General features: G+C 38.5%; 16 non-coding genes across 16 annotated transcripts; all 16 read right to left on the reverse strand.

Moving 5' to 3' along the window:
* Positions 1-1,887: 1,887 nt before the first annotated feature.
* Positions 1,888-1,959, reverse strand: trnap-ugg. The gene has a single exon. It is a non-coding gene; the product is annotated as a tRNA-Pro (tRNA).
* A 377-nt stretch (positions 1,960-2,336) lies between these two features.
* Positions 2,337-2,408, reverse strand: trnaa-cgc. The gene has a single exon. It is a non-coding gene; the product is annotated as a tRNA-Ala (tRNA).
* Positions 2,409-3,911: 1,503 nt separating this feature from the next.
* On the reverse strand, positions 3,912-3,983 carry trnap-ugg. The gene has a single exon. It is a non-coding gene; the product is annotated as a tRNA-Pro (tRNA).
* A 377-nt stretch (positions 3,984-4,360) lies between these two features.
* On the reverse strand, positions 4,361-4,432 carry trnaa-cgc. The gene has a single exon. It is a non-coding gene; the product is annotated as a tRNA-Ala (tRNA).
* Positions 4,433-5,935: 1,503 nt separating this feature from the next.
* Positions 5,936-6,007, reverse strand: trnap-ugg. The gene has a single exon. It is a non-coding gene; the product is annotated as a tRNA-Pro (tRNA).
* Positions 6,008-6,384: 377 nt separating this feature from the next.
* On the reverse strand, positions 6,385-6,456 carry trnaa-cgc. Its single transcript has one exon. It is a non-coding gene; the product is annotated as a tRNA-Ala (tRNA).
* A 1,503-nt stretch (positions 6,457-7,959) lies between these two features.
* On the reverse strand, positions 7,960-8,031 carry trnap-ugg. Its single transcript has one exon. It is a non-coding gene; the product is annotated as a tRNA-Pro (tRNA).
* Positions 8,032-8,408: 377 nt separating this feature from the next.
* Positions 8,409-8,480, reverse strand: trnaa-cgc. The gene has a single exon. It is a non-coding gene; the product is annotated as a tRNA-Ala (tRNA).
* Positions 8,481-9,983: 1,503 nt separating this feature from the next.
* Positions 9,984-10,055, reverse strand: trnap-ugg. Its single transcript has one exon. It is a non-coding gene; the product is annotated as a tRNA-Pro (tRNA).
* Positions 10,056-10,432: 377 nt separating this feature from the next.
* trnaa-cgc lies at positions 10,433-10,504 on the reverse strand. Its single transcript has one exon. It is a non-coding gene; the product is annotated as a tRNA-Ala (tRNA).
* A 1,503-nt stretch (positions 10,505-12,007) lies between these two features.
* On the reverse strand, positions 12,008-12,079 carry trnap-ugg. Its single transcript has one exon. It is a non-coding gene; the product is annotated as a tRNA-Pro (tRNA).
* Positions 12,080-12,456: 377 nt separating this feature from the next.
* trnaa-cgc lies at positions 12,457-12,528 on the reverse strand. The gene has a single exon. It is a non-coding gene; the product is annotated as a tRNA-Ala (tRNA).
* Positions 12,529-14,031: 1,503 nt separating this feature from the next.
* On the reverse strand, positions 14,032-14,103 carry trnat-ugu. The gene has a single exon. It is a non-coding gene; the product is annotated as a tRNA-Pro (tRNA).
* Positions 14,104-14,480: 377 nt separating this feature from the next.
* On the reverse strand, positions 14,481-14,552 carry trnaa-cgc. The gene has a single exon. It is a non-coding gene; the product is annotated as a tRNA-Ala (tRNA).
* A 1,503-nt stretch (positions 14,553-16,055) lies between these two features.
* trnat-ugu lies at positions 16,056-16,127 on the reverse strand. Its single transcript has one exon. It is a non-coding gene; the product is annotated as a tRNA-Thr (tRNA).
* Positions 16,128-16,504: 377 nt separating this feature from the next.
* trnaa-cgc lies at positions 16,505-16,576 on the reverse strand. The gene has a single exon. It is a non-coding gene; the product is annotated as a tRNA-Ala (tRNA).
* Positions 16,577-18,186: the final 1,610 nt, after the last annotated feature.

The following is an 18,186-nucleotide window of genomic DNA, read 5'->3' on the forward strand; positions in this document are numbered from 1 at the left end:
AGGAAGTGCTATTTCTTATGCAGGTGACCAGCCTACTGCTATTACATTGCTATAACTGAGACAACGTATTTTCACAGTAAAACATGTTAGGTCCCATACAGGATAGCTCCCACACCCACACACACAGCACACACACATTACACACACTAACTGCCGAGGACACACAGATAAGACATACACCCACACATTGGGAGGAAGAGACAGTCTTGACTTGCAGAAACCAGCGCACACACCTAATCTCCTTTCTAGCCGAACATTGTGTGACTGAGGACAGCGCACACACCTAATCTCCTTTTTTAGCTGAACATTGTGTGACAAGGAACGGCACGACAAGACTCAGAGGGATGACGGACGGCCCAACAGGGCCAATCCAAGAAGACTACACCTCAGCCTGAACCAACCCGAAGACCCGATCTTCTAGAATCAACCTACTTTCTGTTCTGTATATGAGACATGTGCAAACTGTTAGCGGGGCTTCTTTTCTGCTGGTTCCTTATGAGCTGAATGAAATGGGCCCGTATACGTTGTACCAGATATCTTTACTCATAATTAAACTGTCACTTGTCATACAATAGACCACCTTGTCTGAATCGATCCTTGACCGGCTCACCCTCCTACATATCCCATTATCAACAGTAGCGAAGTAATTACAATTTAGCAAATGAACACTGGAGTGATAGATGAGCAAATGATGATGTGCAAGTAGAAATACTGGTGTGCAAAGAGCAGAATGTAAATTAAAACAATATGGGGATGAGGTAGGTAGATTGGGTGGGCTATTTACAGATCGGCTATGTACAGCTGCAGCGATCAGTTAGCTGCTCAGATAGCCAATGTTTAAAGTCAGCAGTGTTGCCAACACCTCAGTAAGGAAAGTAGCTATTGGCTGTCCTAAAAGTCGCTAGAAGTTGCTAAAACATGTCATCACCTAATTTGCAGAATTGGCAATGTGCATGTAAATGTGAAGGACACTGTAGGAGTGAGGAATAACATTGTGGGAGAGACAAAAAGTGAGTAAAAAACTCCCTAAATATGTTTGGAACTACAAATGAACTTTCTTCTATCGATCCTTGTTTTTTTATGATACAATTCCAACCCTCGTCCTTTACCCGGCTGGCTTGAGACCGGCAAAAGTGAACCAAAAGAGACATACTGGCGGAGCGGAGCTACTTAGTTTTTCATGACCTTTTTATTTTATTCTTTGTTTTTTGTTTTTCAGTTTAGTTTTCTTAATTTGTTTTGGTTTTTAACCTTATGGTCCACTTAGGAGCCTAAAACATTTGACATTTTTAACCTTAACATTTAAAAAAAAGAAATGGTATACAATCGACATTAGCAATCTAAATGGACCAAAAAGAGACAATAGAAAAAAATGGCAATGGCAATGTGAGAAAATTACGGTAACTAGTCTGGCTCTAAATCAGGTTAATTGTGTTTTTTTTTTGTGTAAGCCAGGGCGGGATCAGCCAGCGGCAGCTTCCCGCATGTGCGATTCATTTGCAGTCTGGACGCAATTGACCTTTTCTTTACACTGTTCTAATGAAAGTACATTTTCATAATATCAGCTAGCTTCCATAAACGTCAAACAAGGATTGAACCCACGTGCTTCAGTTTACAAAAACAGATGACTTAGCACATCTATTTCCTTATTAAAATGTCAACATTCTGGAAAGTGGGAGTTGTGCAAATGCTAATTTAACAACTAAATATACTCATCAGAGAAGTTGTGGATTAACTTCAGACCGCATACATTTCAAGTATTAGCTCTACCGTAGAGACACATCCCCTTACAATATATTAGCAGGGTTGCCATATTGAGACGACTTGCCTTTTTTTCAAAGTCCTCCAGTTAAAGAACCTCTCCGTGGTACCAGCTAATTTTCAGTAAGGCACAGATGGGATTTGAACCCATGATCTTCGGTTTCCAAGACCAACACCTTGCCACTTGGCCACCATGCCAATCTATGCTGCAAAATATTTATCAACATTCTGGAAAGTAGTAGTTGTGTAATGTGAATTTGGCACACAAATAAACTCAGTGGAGAACCTTGGGATTGAACCAAGGAAGGAATGCATGCACTCCCCCTCTGAGCTTCCATCCCATTTTATTTGCAGGTAAAATTCAATATTAATACAATGTACTTTTTATATAAACCACTCCATTAAAACTACAATGAAATGATAGCAGCAATTCTTAATACAAGTATGGACAGTCATCGAACCCATGAACTTCAGTTTTTGAAAATGATGCAATTGAAGTTGGCAACCACTTCTGTTTCCTGCTGAGAATTTCAACATTCTGGAAAGTAGGAGATGGGCCATTGCAAAGGTTTCAATGGAGAAGCTGGGGATTGAACCCAGGACCTCATACATGCGAAGCATGTGCTCTACCACTGAGCTACATCCCCTTTCTGTGATAAAGAGAAATGTTTCTTGTTTTTTTAAATGTCACCTTTATATAACCAGGTAAGCTAGTTGAGAACAAGTTTTCATTTACAACTGCGACCTAGCCAAGATAAAGGAAAGCAGCGCAACACAAACAACAACACAGAGTTACAGATGGAATAATAAAGAGTACAGTCAATAACACAATAGAAGAAAAAAAAGAAAGTCTATATACAGTGCGTGCAAATGGAGGTAGGGCAATAAATAGGCCATAGTAGCGAAGTAATTACAATTTGGCAAATGAACACTGGAGTGATAGATGAGCAAATGATGATGTGCAAGTAGAAATACTGGTGTGCAAAGAGCAGAATGTAAATTAAAACAATATGGGGATGAGGTAGGTAGATTGGGTGGGCTATTTACAGATGGGCTATGTACAGCTGCAGCGATCAGTTAGCTGCTCAGATAGCCGATGTTTAAAGTCAGCAGTGTTGCCAACACCTCAGTAAGGAAAGTAGCTATTGGCTGTCCTAAAAGTCGCTAGAAGTTTCTAAAACATGTCATCACCTAATTTGCAGAATTGGCAATGTGCATGTAAATGTGAAGGACACTGTAGGAGTGAGGAATAACATTGTGGGAGAGACAAAAAGTGAGTAAAAAACTCCCTAAATATGTTTGGAACTACAAATGAACTTTCTTCTGTCGATCCTTGTTTTTTTATGATACAATTCCAACCCTCGTCCTTTACCCGGCTGGCTTGAGACCGGCAAAAGTGAACCAAAAGAGACATACTGGCGGAGCGGAGCTACTTAGTTTTTCATGACCTTTTTATTTTATTCTTTGTTTTTTGTTTTTCAGTTTAGTTTTCTTAATTTGTTTTGGTTTTTAACCTTATGGTCCACTTAGGAGCCTAAAACATTTGACATTTTTAACCTTAACATTTAAAAAAAAGAAATGGTATACAATCGACATTAGCAATCTAAATGGACCAAAAAGAGACAATAGAAAAAAATGGCAATGGCAATGTGAGAAAATTACGGTAACTAGTCTGGCTCTAAATCAGGTTAATTGTGTTTTTTTTTTGTGTAAGCCAGGGCGGGATCAGCCAGCGGCAGCTTCCCGCATGTGCGATTCATTTGCAGTCTGGACGCAATTGACCTTTTCTTTACACTGTTCTAATGAAAGTACATTTTCATAATATCAGCTAGCTTCCATAAACGTCAAACAAGGATTGAACCCACGTGCTTCAGTTTACAAAAACAGATGACTTAGCACATCTATTTCCTTATTAAAATGTCAACATTCTGGAAAGTGGGAGTTGTGCAAATGCTAATTTAACAACTAAATATACTCATCAGAGAAGTTGTGGATTAACTTCAGACCGCATACATTTCAAGTATTAGCTCTACCGTAGAGACACATCCCCTTACAATATATTAGCAGGGTTGCCATATTGAGACGACTTAGCTTTTTTTCAAAGTCCTCCAGTTAAAGAACCTCTCCGTGGTACCAGCTAATTTTCAGTAAGGCACAGATGGGATTTGAACCCATGATCTTTGGTTTCCAAGACCAACACCTTGCCACTTGGCCACCATGCCAATCTATGCTGCAAAATATTTATCAACATTCTGGAAAGTAGTAGTTGTGTAATGTGAATTTGGCACACAAATAAACTCAGTGGAGAACCTTGGGATTGAACCAAGGAAGGAATGCATGCACTCCCCCTCTGAGCTTCCATCCCATTTTATTTGCAGGTAAAATTCAATATTAATACAATGTACTTTTTATATAAACCACTCCATTAAAACTACAATGAAATGATAGCAGCAATTCTTAATACAAGTATGGACAGTCATCGAACCCATGAACTTCAGTTTTTGAAAATGATGCAATTGAAGTTGGCAACCACTTCTGTTTCCTGCTGAGAATTTCAACATGCTGGAAAGTAGGAGATGGGCCATTGCAAAGGTTTCAATGGAGAAGCTGGGGATTGAACCCAGGACCTCATACATGCGAAGCATGCGCTCTACCACTGAGCTACATCCCCTTTCTGTGATAAAGAGAAATGTTTCTTGTTTTTTTAAATGTCACCTTTATATAACCAGGTAAGCTAGTTGAGAACAAGTTTTCATTTACAACTGCGACCTAGCCAAGATAAAGGAAAGCAGCGCAACACAAACAACAACACAGAGTTACAGATGGAATAATAAAGAGTACAGTCAATAACACAATAGAAGAAAAAAAAGAAAGTCTATATACAGTGCGTGCAAATGGAGGTAGGGCAATAAATAGGCCATAGTAGCGAAGTAATTACAATTTAGCAAATGAACACTGGAGTGATAGATGAGCAAATGATGATGTGCAAGTAGAAATACTGGTGTGCAAAGAGCAGAATGTAAATTAAAACAATATGGGGATGAGGTAGGTAGATTGGGTGGGCTATTTACAGATGGGCTATGTACAGCTGCAGCGATCAGTTAGCTGCTCAGATAGCCGATGTTTAAAGTCAGCAGTGTTGCCAACACCTCAGTAAGGAAAGTAGCTATTGGCTGTCCTAAAAGTCGCTAGAAGTTGCTAAAACATGTCATCACCTAATTTGCAGAATTGGCAATGTGCATGTAAATGTGAAGGACACTGTAGGAGTGAGGAATAACATTGTGGGAGAGACAAAAAGTGAGTAAAAAACTCCCTAAATATGTTTGGAACTACAAATGAACTTTCTTCTATCGATCCTTGTTTTTTTATGATACAATTCCAACCCTCGTCCTTTACCCGGCTGGCTTGAGACCGGCAAAAGTGAACCAAAAGAGACATACTGGCGGAGCGGAGCTACTTAGTTTTTCATGACCTTTTTATTTTATTCTTTGTTTTTTGTTTTTCAGTTTAGTTTTCTTAATTTGTTTTGGTTTTTAACCTTATGGTCCACTTAGGAGCCTAAAACATTTGACATTTTTAACCTTAACATTTAAAAAAAAGAAATGGTATACAATCGACATTAGCAATCTAAATGGACCAAAAAGAGACAATAGAAAAAAATGGCAATGGCAATGTGAGAAAATTACGGTAACTAGTCTGGCTCTAAATCAGGTTAATTGTGTTTTTTTTTTGTGTAAGCCAGGGCGGGATCAGCCAGCGGCAGCTTCCCGCATGTGCGATTCATTTGCAGTCTGGACGCAATTGACCTTTTCTTTACACTGTTCTAATGAAAGTACATTTTCATAATATCAGCTAGCTTCCATAAACGTCAAACAAGGATTGAACCCACGTGCTTCAGTTTACAAAAACAGATGACTTAGCACATCTATTTCCTTATTAAAATGTCAACATTCTGGAAAGTGGGAGTTGTGCAAATGCTAATTTAACAACTAAATATACTCATCAGAGAAGTTGTGGATTAACTTCAGACCGCATTCATTTCAAGTATTAGCTCTACCGTAGAGACACATCCCCTTACAATATATTAGCAGGGTTGCCATATTGAGACGACTTGCCTTTTTTTCAAAGTCCTCCAGTTAAAGAACCTCTCCGTGGTACCAGCTAATTTTCAGTAAGGCACAGATGGGATTTGAACCCATGATCTTTGGTTTCCAAGACCAACACCTTGCCACTTGGCCACCATGCCAATCTATGCTGCAAAATATTTATCAACATTCTGGAAAGTAGTAGTTGTGTAATGTGAATTTGGCACACAAATAAACTCAGTGGAGAACCTTGGGATTGAACCAAGGAAGGAATGCATGCACTCCCCCTCTGAGCTTCCATCCCATTTTATTTGCAGGTAAAATTCAATATTAATACAATGTACTTTTTATATAAACCACTCCATTAAAACTACAATGAAATGATAGCAGCAATTCTTAATACAAGTATGGACAGTCATCGAACCCATGAACTTCAGTTTTTGAAAATGATGCAATTGAAGTTGGCAACCACTTCTGTTTCCTGCTGAGAATTTCAACATGCTGGAAAGTAGGAGATGGGCCATTGCAAAGGTTTCAATGGAGAAGCTGGGGATTGAACCCAGGACCTCATACATGCGAAGCATGCGCTCTACCACTGAGCTACATCCCCTTTCTGTGATAAAGAGAAATGTTTCTTGTTTTTTTAAATGTCACCTTTATATAACCAGGTAAGCTAGTTGAGAACAAGTTTTCATTTACAACTGCGACCTAGCCAAGATAAAGGAAAGCAGCGCAACACAAACAACAACACAGAGTTACAGATGGAATAATAAAGAGTACAGTCAATAACACAATAGAAGAAAAAAAAGAAAGTCTATATACAGTGCGTGCAAATGGAGGTAGGGCAATAAATAGGCCATAGTAGCGAAGTAATTACAATTTGGCAAATGAACACTGGAGTGATAGATGAGCAAATGATGATGTGCAAGTAGAAATACTGGTGTGCAAAGAGCAGAATGTAAATTAAAACAATATGGGGATGAGGTAGGTAGATTGGGTGGGCTATTTACAGATGGGCTATGTACAGCTGCAGCGATCAGTTAGCTGCTCAGATAGCCGATGTTTAAAGTCAGCAGTGTTGCCAACACCTCAGTAAGGAAAGTAGCTATTGGCTGTCCTAAAAGTCGCTAGAAGTTTCTAAAACATGTCATCACCTAATTTGCAGAATTGGCAATGTGCATGTAAATGTGAAGGACACTGTAGGAGTGAGGAATAACATTGTGGGAGAGACAAAAAGTGAGTAAAAAACTCCCTAAATATGTTTGGAACTACAAATGAACTTTCTTCTGTCGATCCTTGTTTTTTTATGATACAATTCCAACCCTCGTCCTTTACCCGGCTGGCTTGAGACCGGCAAAAGTGAACCAAAAGAGACATACTGGCGGAGCGGAGCTACTTAGTTTTTCATGACCTTTTTATTTTATTCTTTGTTTTTTGTTTTTCAGTTTAGTTTTCTTAATTTGTTTTGGTTTTTAACCTTATGGTCCACTTAGGAGCCTAAAACATTTGACATTTTTAACCTTAACATTTAAAAAAAAGAAATGGTATACAATCGACATTAGCAATCTAAATGGACCAAAAAGAGACAATAGAAAAAAATGGCAATGGCAATGTGAGAAAATTACGGTAACTAGTCTGGCTCTAAATCAGGTTAATTGTGTTTTTTTTTTGTGTAAGCCAGGGCGGGATCAGCCAGCGGCAGCTTCCCGCATGTGCGATTCATTTGCAGTCTGGACGCAATTGACCTTTTCTTTACACTGTTCTAATGAAAGTACATTTTCATAATATCAGCTAGCTTCCATAAACGTCAAACAAGGATTGAACCCACGTGCTTCAGTTTACAAAAACAGATGACTTAGCACATCTATTTCCTTATTAAAATGTCAACATTCTGGAAAGTGGGAGTTGTGCAAATGCTAATTTAACAACTAAATATACTCATCAGAGAAGTTGTGGATTAACTTCAGACCGCATACATTTCAAGTATTAGCTCTACCGTAGAGACACATCCCCTTACAATATATTAGCAGGGTTGCCATATTGAGACGACTTGCCTTTTTTTCAAAGTCCTCCAGTTAAAGAACCTCTCCGTGGTACCAGCTAATTTTCAGTAAGGCACAGATGGGATTTGAACCCATGATCTTCGGTTTCCAAGACCAACACCTTGCCACTTGGCCACCATGCCAATCTATGCTGCAAAATATTTATCAACATTCTGGAAAGTAGTAGTTGTGTAATGTGAATTTGGCACACAAATAAACTCAGTGGAGAACCTTGGGATTGAACCAAGGAAGGAATGCATGCACTCCCCCTCTGAGCTTCCATCCCATTTTATTTGCAGGTAAAATTCAATATTAATACAATGTACTTTTTATATAAACCACTCCATTAAAACTACAATGAAATGATAGCAGCAATTCTTAATACAAGTATGGACAGTCATCGAACCCATGAACTTCAGTTTTTGAAAATGATGCAATTGAAGTTGGCAACCACTTCTGTTTCCTGCTGAGAATTTCAACATTCTGGAAAGTAGGAGATGGGCCATTGCAAAGGTTTCAATGGAGAAGCTGGGGATTGAACCCAGGACCTCATACATGCGAAGCATGTGCTCTACCACTGAGCTACATCCCCTTTCTGTGATAAAGAGAAATGTTTCTTGTTTTTTTAAATGTCACCTTTATATAACCAGGTAAGCTAGTTGAGAACAAGTTTTCATTTACAACTGCGACCTAGCCAAGATAAAGGAAAGCAGCGCAACACAAACAACAACACAGAGTTACAGATGGAATAATAAAGAGTACAGTCAATAACACAATAGAAGAAAAAAAAGAAAGTCTATATACAGTGCGTGCAAATGGAGGTAGGGCAATAAATAGGCCATAGTAGCGAAGTAATTACAATTTGGCAAATGAACACTGGAGTGATAGATGAGCAAATGATGATGTGCAAGTAGAAATACTGGTGTGCAAAGAGCAGAATGTAAATTAAAACAATATGGGGATGAGGTAGGTAGATTGGGTGGGCTATTTACAGATGGGCTATGTACAGCTGCAGCGATCAGTTAGCTGCTCAGATAGCCGATGTTTAAAGTCAGCAGTGTTGCCAACACCTCAGTAAGGAAAGTAGCTATTGGCTGTCCTAAAAGTCGCTAGAAGTTTCTAAAACATGTCATCACCTAATTTGCAGAATTGGCAATGTGCATGTAAATGTGAAGGACACTGTAGGAGTGAGGAATAACATTGTGGGAGAGACAAAAAGTGAGTAAAAAACTCCCTAAATATGTTTGGAACTACAAATGAACTTTCTTCTGTCGATCCTTGTTTTTTTATGATACAATTCCAACCCTCGTCCTTTACCCGGCTGGCTTGAGACCGGCAAAAGTGAACCAAAAGAGACATACTGGCGGAGCGGAGCTACTTAGTTTTTCATGACCTTTTTATTTTATTCTTTGTTTTTTGTTTTTCAGTTTAGTTTTCTTAATTTGTTTTGGTTTTTAACCTTATGGTCCACTTAGGAGCCTAAAACATTTGACATTTTTAACCTTAACATTTAAAAAAAAGAAATGGTATACAATCGACATTAGCAATCTAAATGGACCAAAAAGAGACAATAGAAAAAAATGGCAATGGCAATGTGAGAAAATTACGGTAACTAGTCTGGCTCTAAATCAGGTTAATTGTGTTTTTTTTTTGTGTAAGCCAGGGCGGGATCAGCCAGCGGCAGCTTCCCGCATGTGCGATTCATTTGCAGTCTGGACGCAATTGACCTTTTCTTTACACTGTTCTAATGAAAGTACATTTTCATAATATCAGCTAGCTTCCATAAACGTCAAACAAGGATTGAACCCACGTGCTTCAGTTTACAAAAACAGATGACTTAGCACATCTATTTCCTTATTAAAATGTCAACATTCTGGAAAGTGGGAGTTGTGCAAATGCTAATTTAACAACTAAATATACTCATCAGAGAAGTTGTGGATTAACTTCAGACCGCATACATTTCAAGTATTAGCTCTACCGTAGAGACACATCCCCTTACAATATATTAGCAGGGTTGCCATATTGAGACGACTTAGCTTTTTTTCAAAGTCCTCCAGTTAAAGAACCTCTCCGTGGTACCAGCTAATTTTCAGTAAGGCACAGATGGGATTTGAACCCATGATCTTTGGTTTCCAAGACCAACACCTTGCCACTTGGCCACCATGCCAATCTATGCTGCAAAATATTTATCAACATTCTGGAAAGTAGTAGTTGTGTAATGTGAATTTGGCACACAAATAAACTCAGTGGAGAACCTTGGGATTGAACCAAGGAAGGAATGCATGCACTCCCCCTCTGAGCTTCCATCCCATTTTATTTGCAGGTAAAATTCAATATTAATACAATGTACTTTTTATATAAACCACTCCATTAAAACTACAATGAAATGATAGCAGCAATTCTTAATACAAGTATGGACAGTCATCGAACCCATGAACTTCAGTTTTTGAAAATGATGCAATTGAAGTTGGCAACCACTTCTGTTTCCTGCTGAGAATTTCAACATGCTGGAAAGTAGGAGATGGGCCATTGCAAAGGTTTCAATGGAGAAGCTGGGGATTGAACCCAGGACCTCATACATGCGAAGCATGCGCTCTACCACTGAGCTACATCCCCTTTCTGTGATAAAGAGAAATGTTTCTTGTTTTTTTAAATGTCACCTTTATATAACCAGGTAAGCTAGTTGAGAACAAGTTTTCATTTACAACTGCGACCTAGCCAAGATAAAGGAAAGCAGCGCAACACAAACAACAACACAGAGTTACAGATGGAATAATAAAGAGTACAGTCAATAACACAATAGAAGAAAAAAAAGAAAGTCTATATACAGTGCGTGCAAATGGAGGTAGGGCAATAAATAGGCCATAGTAGCGAAGTAATTACAATTTAGCAAATGAACACTGGAGTGATAGATGAGCAAATGATGATGTGCAAGTAGAAATACTGGTGTGCAAAGAGCAGAATGTAAATTAAAACAATATGGGGATGAGGTAGGTAGATTGGGTGGGCTATTTACAGATGGGCTATGTACAGCTGCAGCGATCAGTTAGCTGCTCAGATAGCCGATGTTTAAAGTCAGCAGTGTTGCCAACACCTCAGTAAGGAAAGTAGCTATTGGCTGTCCTAAAAGTCGCTAGAAGTTGCTAAAACATGTCATCACCTAATTTGCAGAATTGGCAATGTGCATGTAAATGTGAAGGACACTGTAGGAGTGAGGAATAACATTGTGGGAGAGACAAAAAGTGAGTAAAAAACTCCCTAAATATGTTTGGAACTACAAATGAACTTTCTTCTATCGATCCTTGTTTTTTTATGATACAATTCCAACCCTCGTCCTTTACCCGGCTGGCTTGAGACCGGCAAAAGTGAACCAAAAGAGACATACTGGCGGAGCGGAGCTACTTAGTTTTTCATGACCTTTTTATTTTATTCTTTGTTTTTTGTTTTTCAGTTTAGTTTTCTTAATTTGTTTTGGTTTTTAACCTTATGGTCCACTTAGGAGCCTAAAACATTTGACATTTTTAACCTTAACATTTAAAAAAAAGAAATGGTATACAATCGACATTAGCAATCTAAATGGACCAAAAAGAGACAATAGAAAAAAATGGCAATGGCAATGTGAGAAAATTACGGTAACTAGTCTGGCTCTAAATCAGGTTAATTGTGTTTTTTTTTTGTGTAAGCCAGGGCGGGATCAGCCAGCGGCAGCTTCCCGCATGTGCGATTCATTTGCAGTCTGGACGCAATTGACCTTTTCTTTACACTGTTCTAATGAAAGTACATTTTCATAATATCAGCTAGCTTCCATAAACGTCAAACAAGGATTGAACCCACGTGCTTCAGTTTACAAAAACAGATGACTTAGCACATCTATTTCCTTATTAAAATGTCAACATTCTGGAAAGTGGGAGTTGTGCAAATGCTAATTTAACAACTAAATATACTCATCAGAGAAGTTGTGGATTAACTTCAGACCGCATTCATTTCAAGTATTAGCTCTACCGTAGAGACACATCCCCTTACAATATATTAGCAGGGTTGCCATATTGAGACGACTTGCCTTTTTTTCAAAGTCCTCCAGTTAAAGAACCTCTCCGTGGTACCAGCTAATTTTCAGTAAGGCACAGATGGGATTTGAACCCATGATCTTTGGTTTCCAAGACCAACACCTTGCCACTTGGCCACCATGCCAATCTATGCTGCAAAATATTTATCAACATTCTGGAAAGTAGTAGTTGTGTAATGTGAATTTGGCACACAAATAAACTCAGTGGAGAACCTTGGGATTGAACCAAGGAAGGAATGCATGCACTCCCCCTCTGAGCTTCCATCCCATTTTATTTGCAGGTAAAATTCAATATTAATACAATGTACTTTTTATATAAACCACTCCATTAAAACTACAATGAAATGATAGCAGCAATTCTTAATACAAGTATGGACAGTCATCGAACCCATGAACTTCAGTTTTTGAAAATGATGCAATTGAAGTTGGCAACCACTTCTGTTTCCTGCTGAGAATTTCAACATGCTGGAAAGTAGGAGATGGGCCATTGCAAAGGTTTCAATGGAGAAGCTGGGGATTGAACCCAGGACCTCATACATGCGAAGCATGCGCTCTACCACTGAGCTACATCCCCTTTCTGTGATAAAGAGAAATGTTTCTTGTTTTTTTAAATGTCACCTTTATATAACCAGGTAAGCTAGTTGAGAACAAGTTTTCATTTACAACTGCGACCTAGCCAAGATAAAGGAAAGCAGCGCAACACAAACAACAACACAGAGTTACAGATGGAATAATAAAGAGTACAGTCAATAACACAATAGAAGAAAAAAAAGAAAGTCTATATACAGTGCGTGCAAATGGAGGTAGGGCAATAAATAGGCCATAGTAGCGAAGTAATTACAATTTGGCAAATGAACACTGGAGTGATAGATGAGCAAATGATGATGTGCAAGTAGAAATACTGGTGTGCAAAGAGCAGAATGTAAATTAAAACAATATGGGGATGAGGTAGGTAGATTGGGTGGGCTATTTACAGATGGGCTATGTACAGCTGCAGCGATCAGTTAGCTGCTCAGATAGCCGATGTTTAAAGTCAGCAGTGTTGCCAACACCTCAGTAAGGAAAGTAGCTATTGGCTGTCCTAAAAGTCGCTAGAAGTTTCTAAAACATGTCATCACCTAATTTGCAGAATTGGCAATGTGCATGTAAATGTGAAGGACACTGTAGGAGTGAGGAATAACATTGTGGGAGAGACAAAAAGTGAGTAAAAAACTCCCTAAATATGTTTGGAACTACAAATGAACTTTCTTCTGTCGATCCTTGTTTTTTTATGATACAATTCCAACCCTCGTCCTTTACCCGGCTGGCTTGAGACCGGCAAAAGTGAACCAAAAGAGACATACTGGCGGAGCGGAGCTACTTAGTTTTTCATGACCTTTTTATTTTATTCTTTGTTTTTTGTTTTTCAGTTTAGTTTTCTTAATTTGTTTTGGTTTTTAACCTTATGGTCCACTTAGGAGCCTAAAACATTTGACATTTTTAACCTTAACATTTAAAAAAAAGAAATGGTATACAATCGACATTAGCAATCTAAATGGACCAAAAAGAGACAATAGAAAAAAATGGCAATGGCAATGTGAGAAAATTACGGTAACTAGTCTGGCTCTAAATCAGGTTAATTGTGTTTTTTTTTTGTGTAAGCCAGGGCGGGATCAGCCAGCGGCAGCTTCCCGCATGTGCGATTCATTTGCAGTCTGGACGCAATTGACCTTTTCTTTACACTGTTCTAATGAAAGTACATTTTCATAATATCAGCTAGCTTCCATAAACGTCAAACAAGGATTGAACCCACGTGCTTCAGTTTACAAAAACAGATGACTTAGCACATCTATTTCCTTATTAAAATGTCAACATTCTGGAAAGTGGGAGTTGTGCAAATGCTAATTTAACAACTAAATATACTCATCAGAGAAGTTGTGGATTAACTTCAGACCGCATACATTTCAAGTATTAGCTCTACCGTAGAGACACATCCCCTTACAATATATTAGCAGGGTTGCCATATTGAGACGACTTAGCTTTTTTTCAAAGTCCTCCAGTTAAAGAACCTCTCCGTGGTACCAGCTAATTTTCAGTAAGGCACAGATGGGATTTGAACCCATGATCTTTGGTTTCCAAGACCAACACCTTGCCACTTGGCCACCATGCCAATCTATGCTGCAAAATATTTATCAACATTCTGGAAAGTAGTAGTTGTGTAATGTGAATTTGGCACACAAATAAACTCAGTGGAGAACCTTGGGATTGAACCAAGGAAGGAATGCATGCACTCCCCCTCTGAGCTTCCATCCCATTTTATTTGCAGGTAAAATTCAATATTAATACAATGTACTTTTTATATAAACCACTCCATTAAAACTACAATGAAATGATAGCAGCAATTCTTAATACAAGTATGGACAGTCATCGAACCCATGAACTTCAGTTTTTGAAAATGATGCAATTGAAGTTGGCAACCACTTCTGTTTCCTGCTGAGAATTTCAACATGCTGGAAAGTAGGAGATGGGCCATTGCAAAGGTTTCAATGGAGAAGCTGGGGATTGAACCCAGGACCTCATACATGCGAAGCATGCGCTCTACCACTGAGCTACATCCCCTTTCTGTGATAAAGAGAAATGTTTCTTGTTTTTTTAAATGTCACCTTTATATAACCAGGTAAGCTAGTTGAGAACAAGTTTTCATTTACAACTGCGACCTAGCCAAGATAAAGGAAAGCAGCGCAACACAAACAACAACACAGAGTTACAGATGGAATAATAAAGAGTACAGTCAATAACACAATAGAAGAAAAAAAAGAAAGTCTATATACAGTGCGTGCAAATGGAGGTAGGGCAATAAATAGGCCATAGTAGCGAAGTAATTACAATTTAGCAAATGAACACTGGAGTGATAGATGAGCAAATGATGATGTGCAAGTAGAAATACTGGTGTGCAAAGAGCAGAATGTAAATTAAAACAATATGGGGATGAGGTAGGTAGATTGGGTGGGCTATTTACAGATGGGCTATGTACAGCTGCAGCGATCAGTTAGCTGCTCAGATAGCCGATGTTTAAAGTCAGCAGTGTTGCCAACACCTCAGTAAGGAAAGTAGCTATTGGCTGTCCTAAAAGTCGCTAGAAGTTGCTAAAACATGTCATCACCTAATTTGCAGAATTGGCAATGTGCATGTAAATGTGAAGGACACTGTAGGAGTGAGGAATAACATTGTGGGAGAGACAAAAAGTGAGTAAAAAACTCCCTAAATATGTTTGGAACTACAAATGAACTTTCTTCTATCGATCCTTGTTTTTTTATGATACAATTCCAACCCTCGTCCTTTACCCGGCTGGCTTGAGACCGGCAAAAGTGAACCAAAAGAGACATACTGGCGGAGCGGAGCTACTTAGTTTTTCATGACCTTTTTATTTTATTCTTTGTTTTTTGTTTTTCAGTTTAGTTTTCTTAATTTGTTTTGGTTTTTAACCTTATGGTCCACTTAGGAGCCTAAAACATTTGACATTTTTAACCTTAACATTTAAAAAAAAGAAATGGTATACAATCGACATTAGCAATCTAAATGGACCAAAAAGAGACAATAGAAAAAAATGGCAATGGCAATGTGAGAAAATTACGGTAACTAGTCTGGCTCTAAATCAGGTTAATTGTGTTTTTTTTTTGTGTAAGCCAGGGCGGGATCAGCCAGCGGCAGCTTCCCGCATGTGCGATTCATTTGCAGTCTGGACGCAATTGACCTTTTCTTTACACTGTTCTAATGAAAGTACATTTTCATAATATCAGCTAGCTTCCATAAACGTCAAACAAGGATTGAACCCACGTGCTTCAGTTTACAAAAACAGATGACTTAGCACATCTATTTCCTTATTAAAATGTCAACATTCTGGAAAGTGGGAGTTGTGCAAATGCTAATTTAACAACTAAATATACTCATCAGAGAAGTTGTGGATTAACTTCAGACCGCATACATTTCAAGTATTAGCTCTACCGTAGAGACACATCCCCATACAATATATTAGCAGGGTTGCCATATTGAGACGATTTGCCTTTTTTTCAAAGTCCTCCATTTAAAGAACCTCTCCGTGGTACCAGCTAATTTTCAGTAAGGCACAGATGGGATTTGAACCCATGATCTTCAGTTTACAAGACCAACGCCTTGCCACTTGGCCACCATGCCAATCTATGCTGCAAAATATTTATCAACATTCTGGAAAGTAGTAGTTGTGTAATGTGAATTTGGCACACAAATAAACTCAGTGGAGAACCTTGGGATTGAACCAAGGAAGGAATGCATGCACTCCCCCTCTGAGCTTCCATCCCATTTTATTTGCAGGTAAAATTCAATATTAATACAATGTACTTTTTATATAAACCACTCCATTAAAACTACAATGAAATGATAGCAGCAATTCTTAATACAAGTATGGACAGTCATCGAACCCATGAACTTCAGTTTTTGAAAATGATGCAATTGAAGTTGGCAACCACTTCTGTTTCCTGCTGAGAATTTCAACATTCTGGAAAGTAGGAGATGGGCCATTGCAAAGGTTTCAATGGAGAAGCTGGGGATTGAACCAAGGACCTCATACATGCGAAGCATGCGCTCTACCACTGAGCTACATCCCCTTTCTGTGATAAAGAGAAATGTTTCTTGTTTTTTTAAATGTCACCTTTATATAACCAGGTAAGCTAGTTGAGAACAAGTTTTCATTTACAACTGCGACCTAGCCAAGATAAAGGAAAGCAGCGCAACACAAACAACAACACAGAGTTACAGATGGAATAATAAAGAGTACAGTCAATAACACAATAGAAGAAAAAAAAGAAAGTCTATATACAGTGCGTGCAAATGGAGGTAGGGCAATAAATAGGCCATAGTAGCGAAGTAATTACAATTTAGCAAATGAACACTGGAGTGATAGATGAGCAAATGATGATGTGCAAGTAGAAATACTGGTGTGCAAAGAGCAGAATGTAAATTAAAACAATATGGGGATGAGGTAGGTAGATTGGGTGGGCTATTTACAGATGGGCTATGTACAGCTGCAGCGATCAGTTAGCTGCTCAGATAGCCGATGTTTAAAGTCAGCAGTGTTGCCAACACCTCAGTAAGGAAAGTAGCTATTGGCTGTCCTAAAAGTCGCTAGAAGTTGCTAAAACATGTCATCACCTAATTTGCAGAATTGGCAATGTGCATGTAAATGTGAAGGACACTGTAGGAGTGAGGAATAACATTGTGGGAGAGACAAAAAGTGAGTAAAAAACTCCCTAAATATGTTTGGAACTACAAATGAACTTTCTTCTGTCGATCCTTGTTTTTTTATGATACAATTCCAACCCTCGTCCTTTACCCGGCTGGCTTGAGACCGGCAAAAGTGAACCAAAAGAGATATACTGGCGGAGCGGAGCTACTTAGTTTTTCATGACCTTTTTATTTTATTCTTTGTTTTTTGTTTTTCAGTTTAGTTTTCTTAATTTGTTTTGGTTTTTAACCTTATGGTCCACTTAGGAGCCTAAAACATTTGACATTTTTAACCTTAACATTTAAAAAAAAGAAATGGTATACAATCGACATTAGCAATCTAAATGGACCAAAAAGAGACAATAGAAAAAAATGGCAATGGCAATGTGAGAAAATTACGGTAACTAGTCTGGCTCTAAATCAGGTTAATTGTGTTTTTTTTTTTTGTGTAAGCCAGGGCGGGATCAGCCAGCGGCAGCTTCCCGCATGTGCGATTCATTTGCAGTCTGGACGCAATTGACCTTTTCTTTACACTGTTCTAATGAAAGTACATTTTCATAATATCAGCTAGCTTCCATAAACGTCAAACAAGGATTGAACCCACGTGCTTCAGTTTACAAAAACAGATGACTTAGCACATCTATTTCCTTATTAAAATGTCAACATTCTGGAAAGTGGGAGTTGTGCAAATGCTAATTTAACAACTAAATATACTCATCAGAGAAGTTGTGGATTAACTTCAGACCGCATACATTTCAAGTATTAGCTCTACCGTAGAGACACATCCCCTTACAATATATTAGCAGGGTTGCCATATTGAGACGACTTGCCTTTTTTTCAAAGTCCTCCAGTTAAAGAACCTCTCCGTGGTACCAGCTAATTTTCAGTAAGGCACAGATGGGATTTGAACACATGATCTTTGGTTTACAAGACCGACACCTTGCCACTTGGCCACCATGCCAATCTATGCTGCAAAATATTTATCAACATTCTG

Source organism: Oncorhynchus mykiss, unplaced genomic scaffold (genome assembly GCF_013265735.2).
Source record: "Oncorhynchus mykiss isolate Arlee unplaced genomic scaffold, USDA_OmykA_1.1 un_scaffold_156, whole genome shotgun sequence".
Lineage (NCBI taxonomy): Eukaryota > Metazoa > Chordata > Actinopteri > Salmoniformes > Salmonidae > Oncorhynchus > Oncorhynchus mykiss.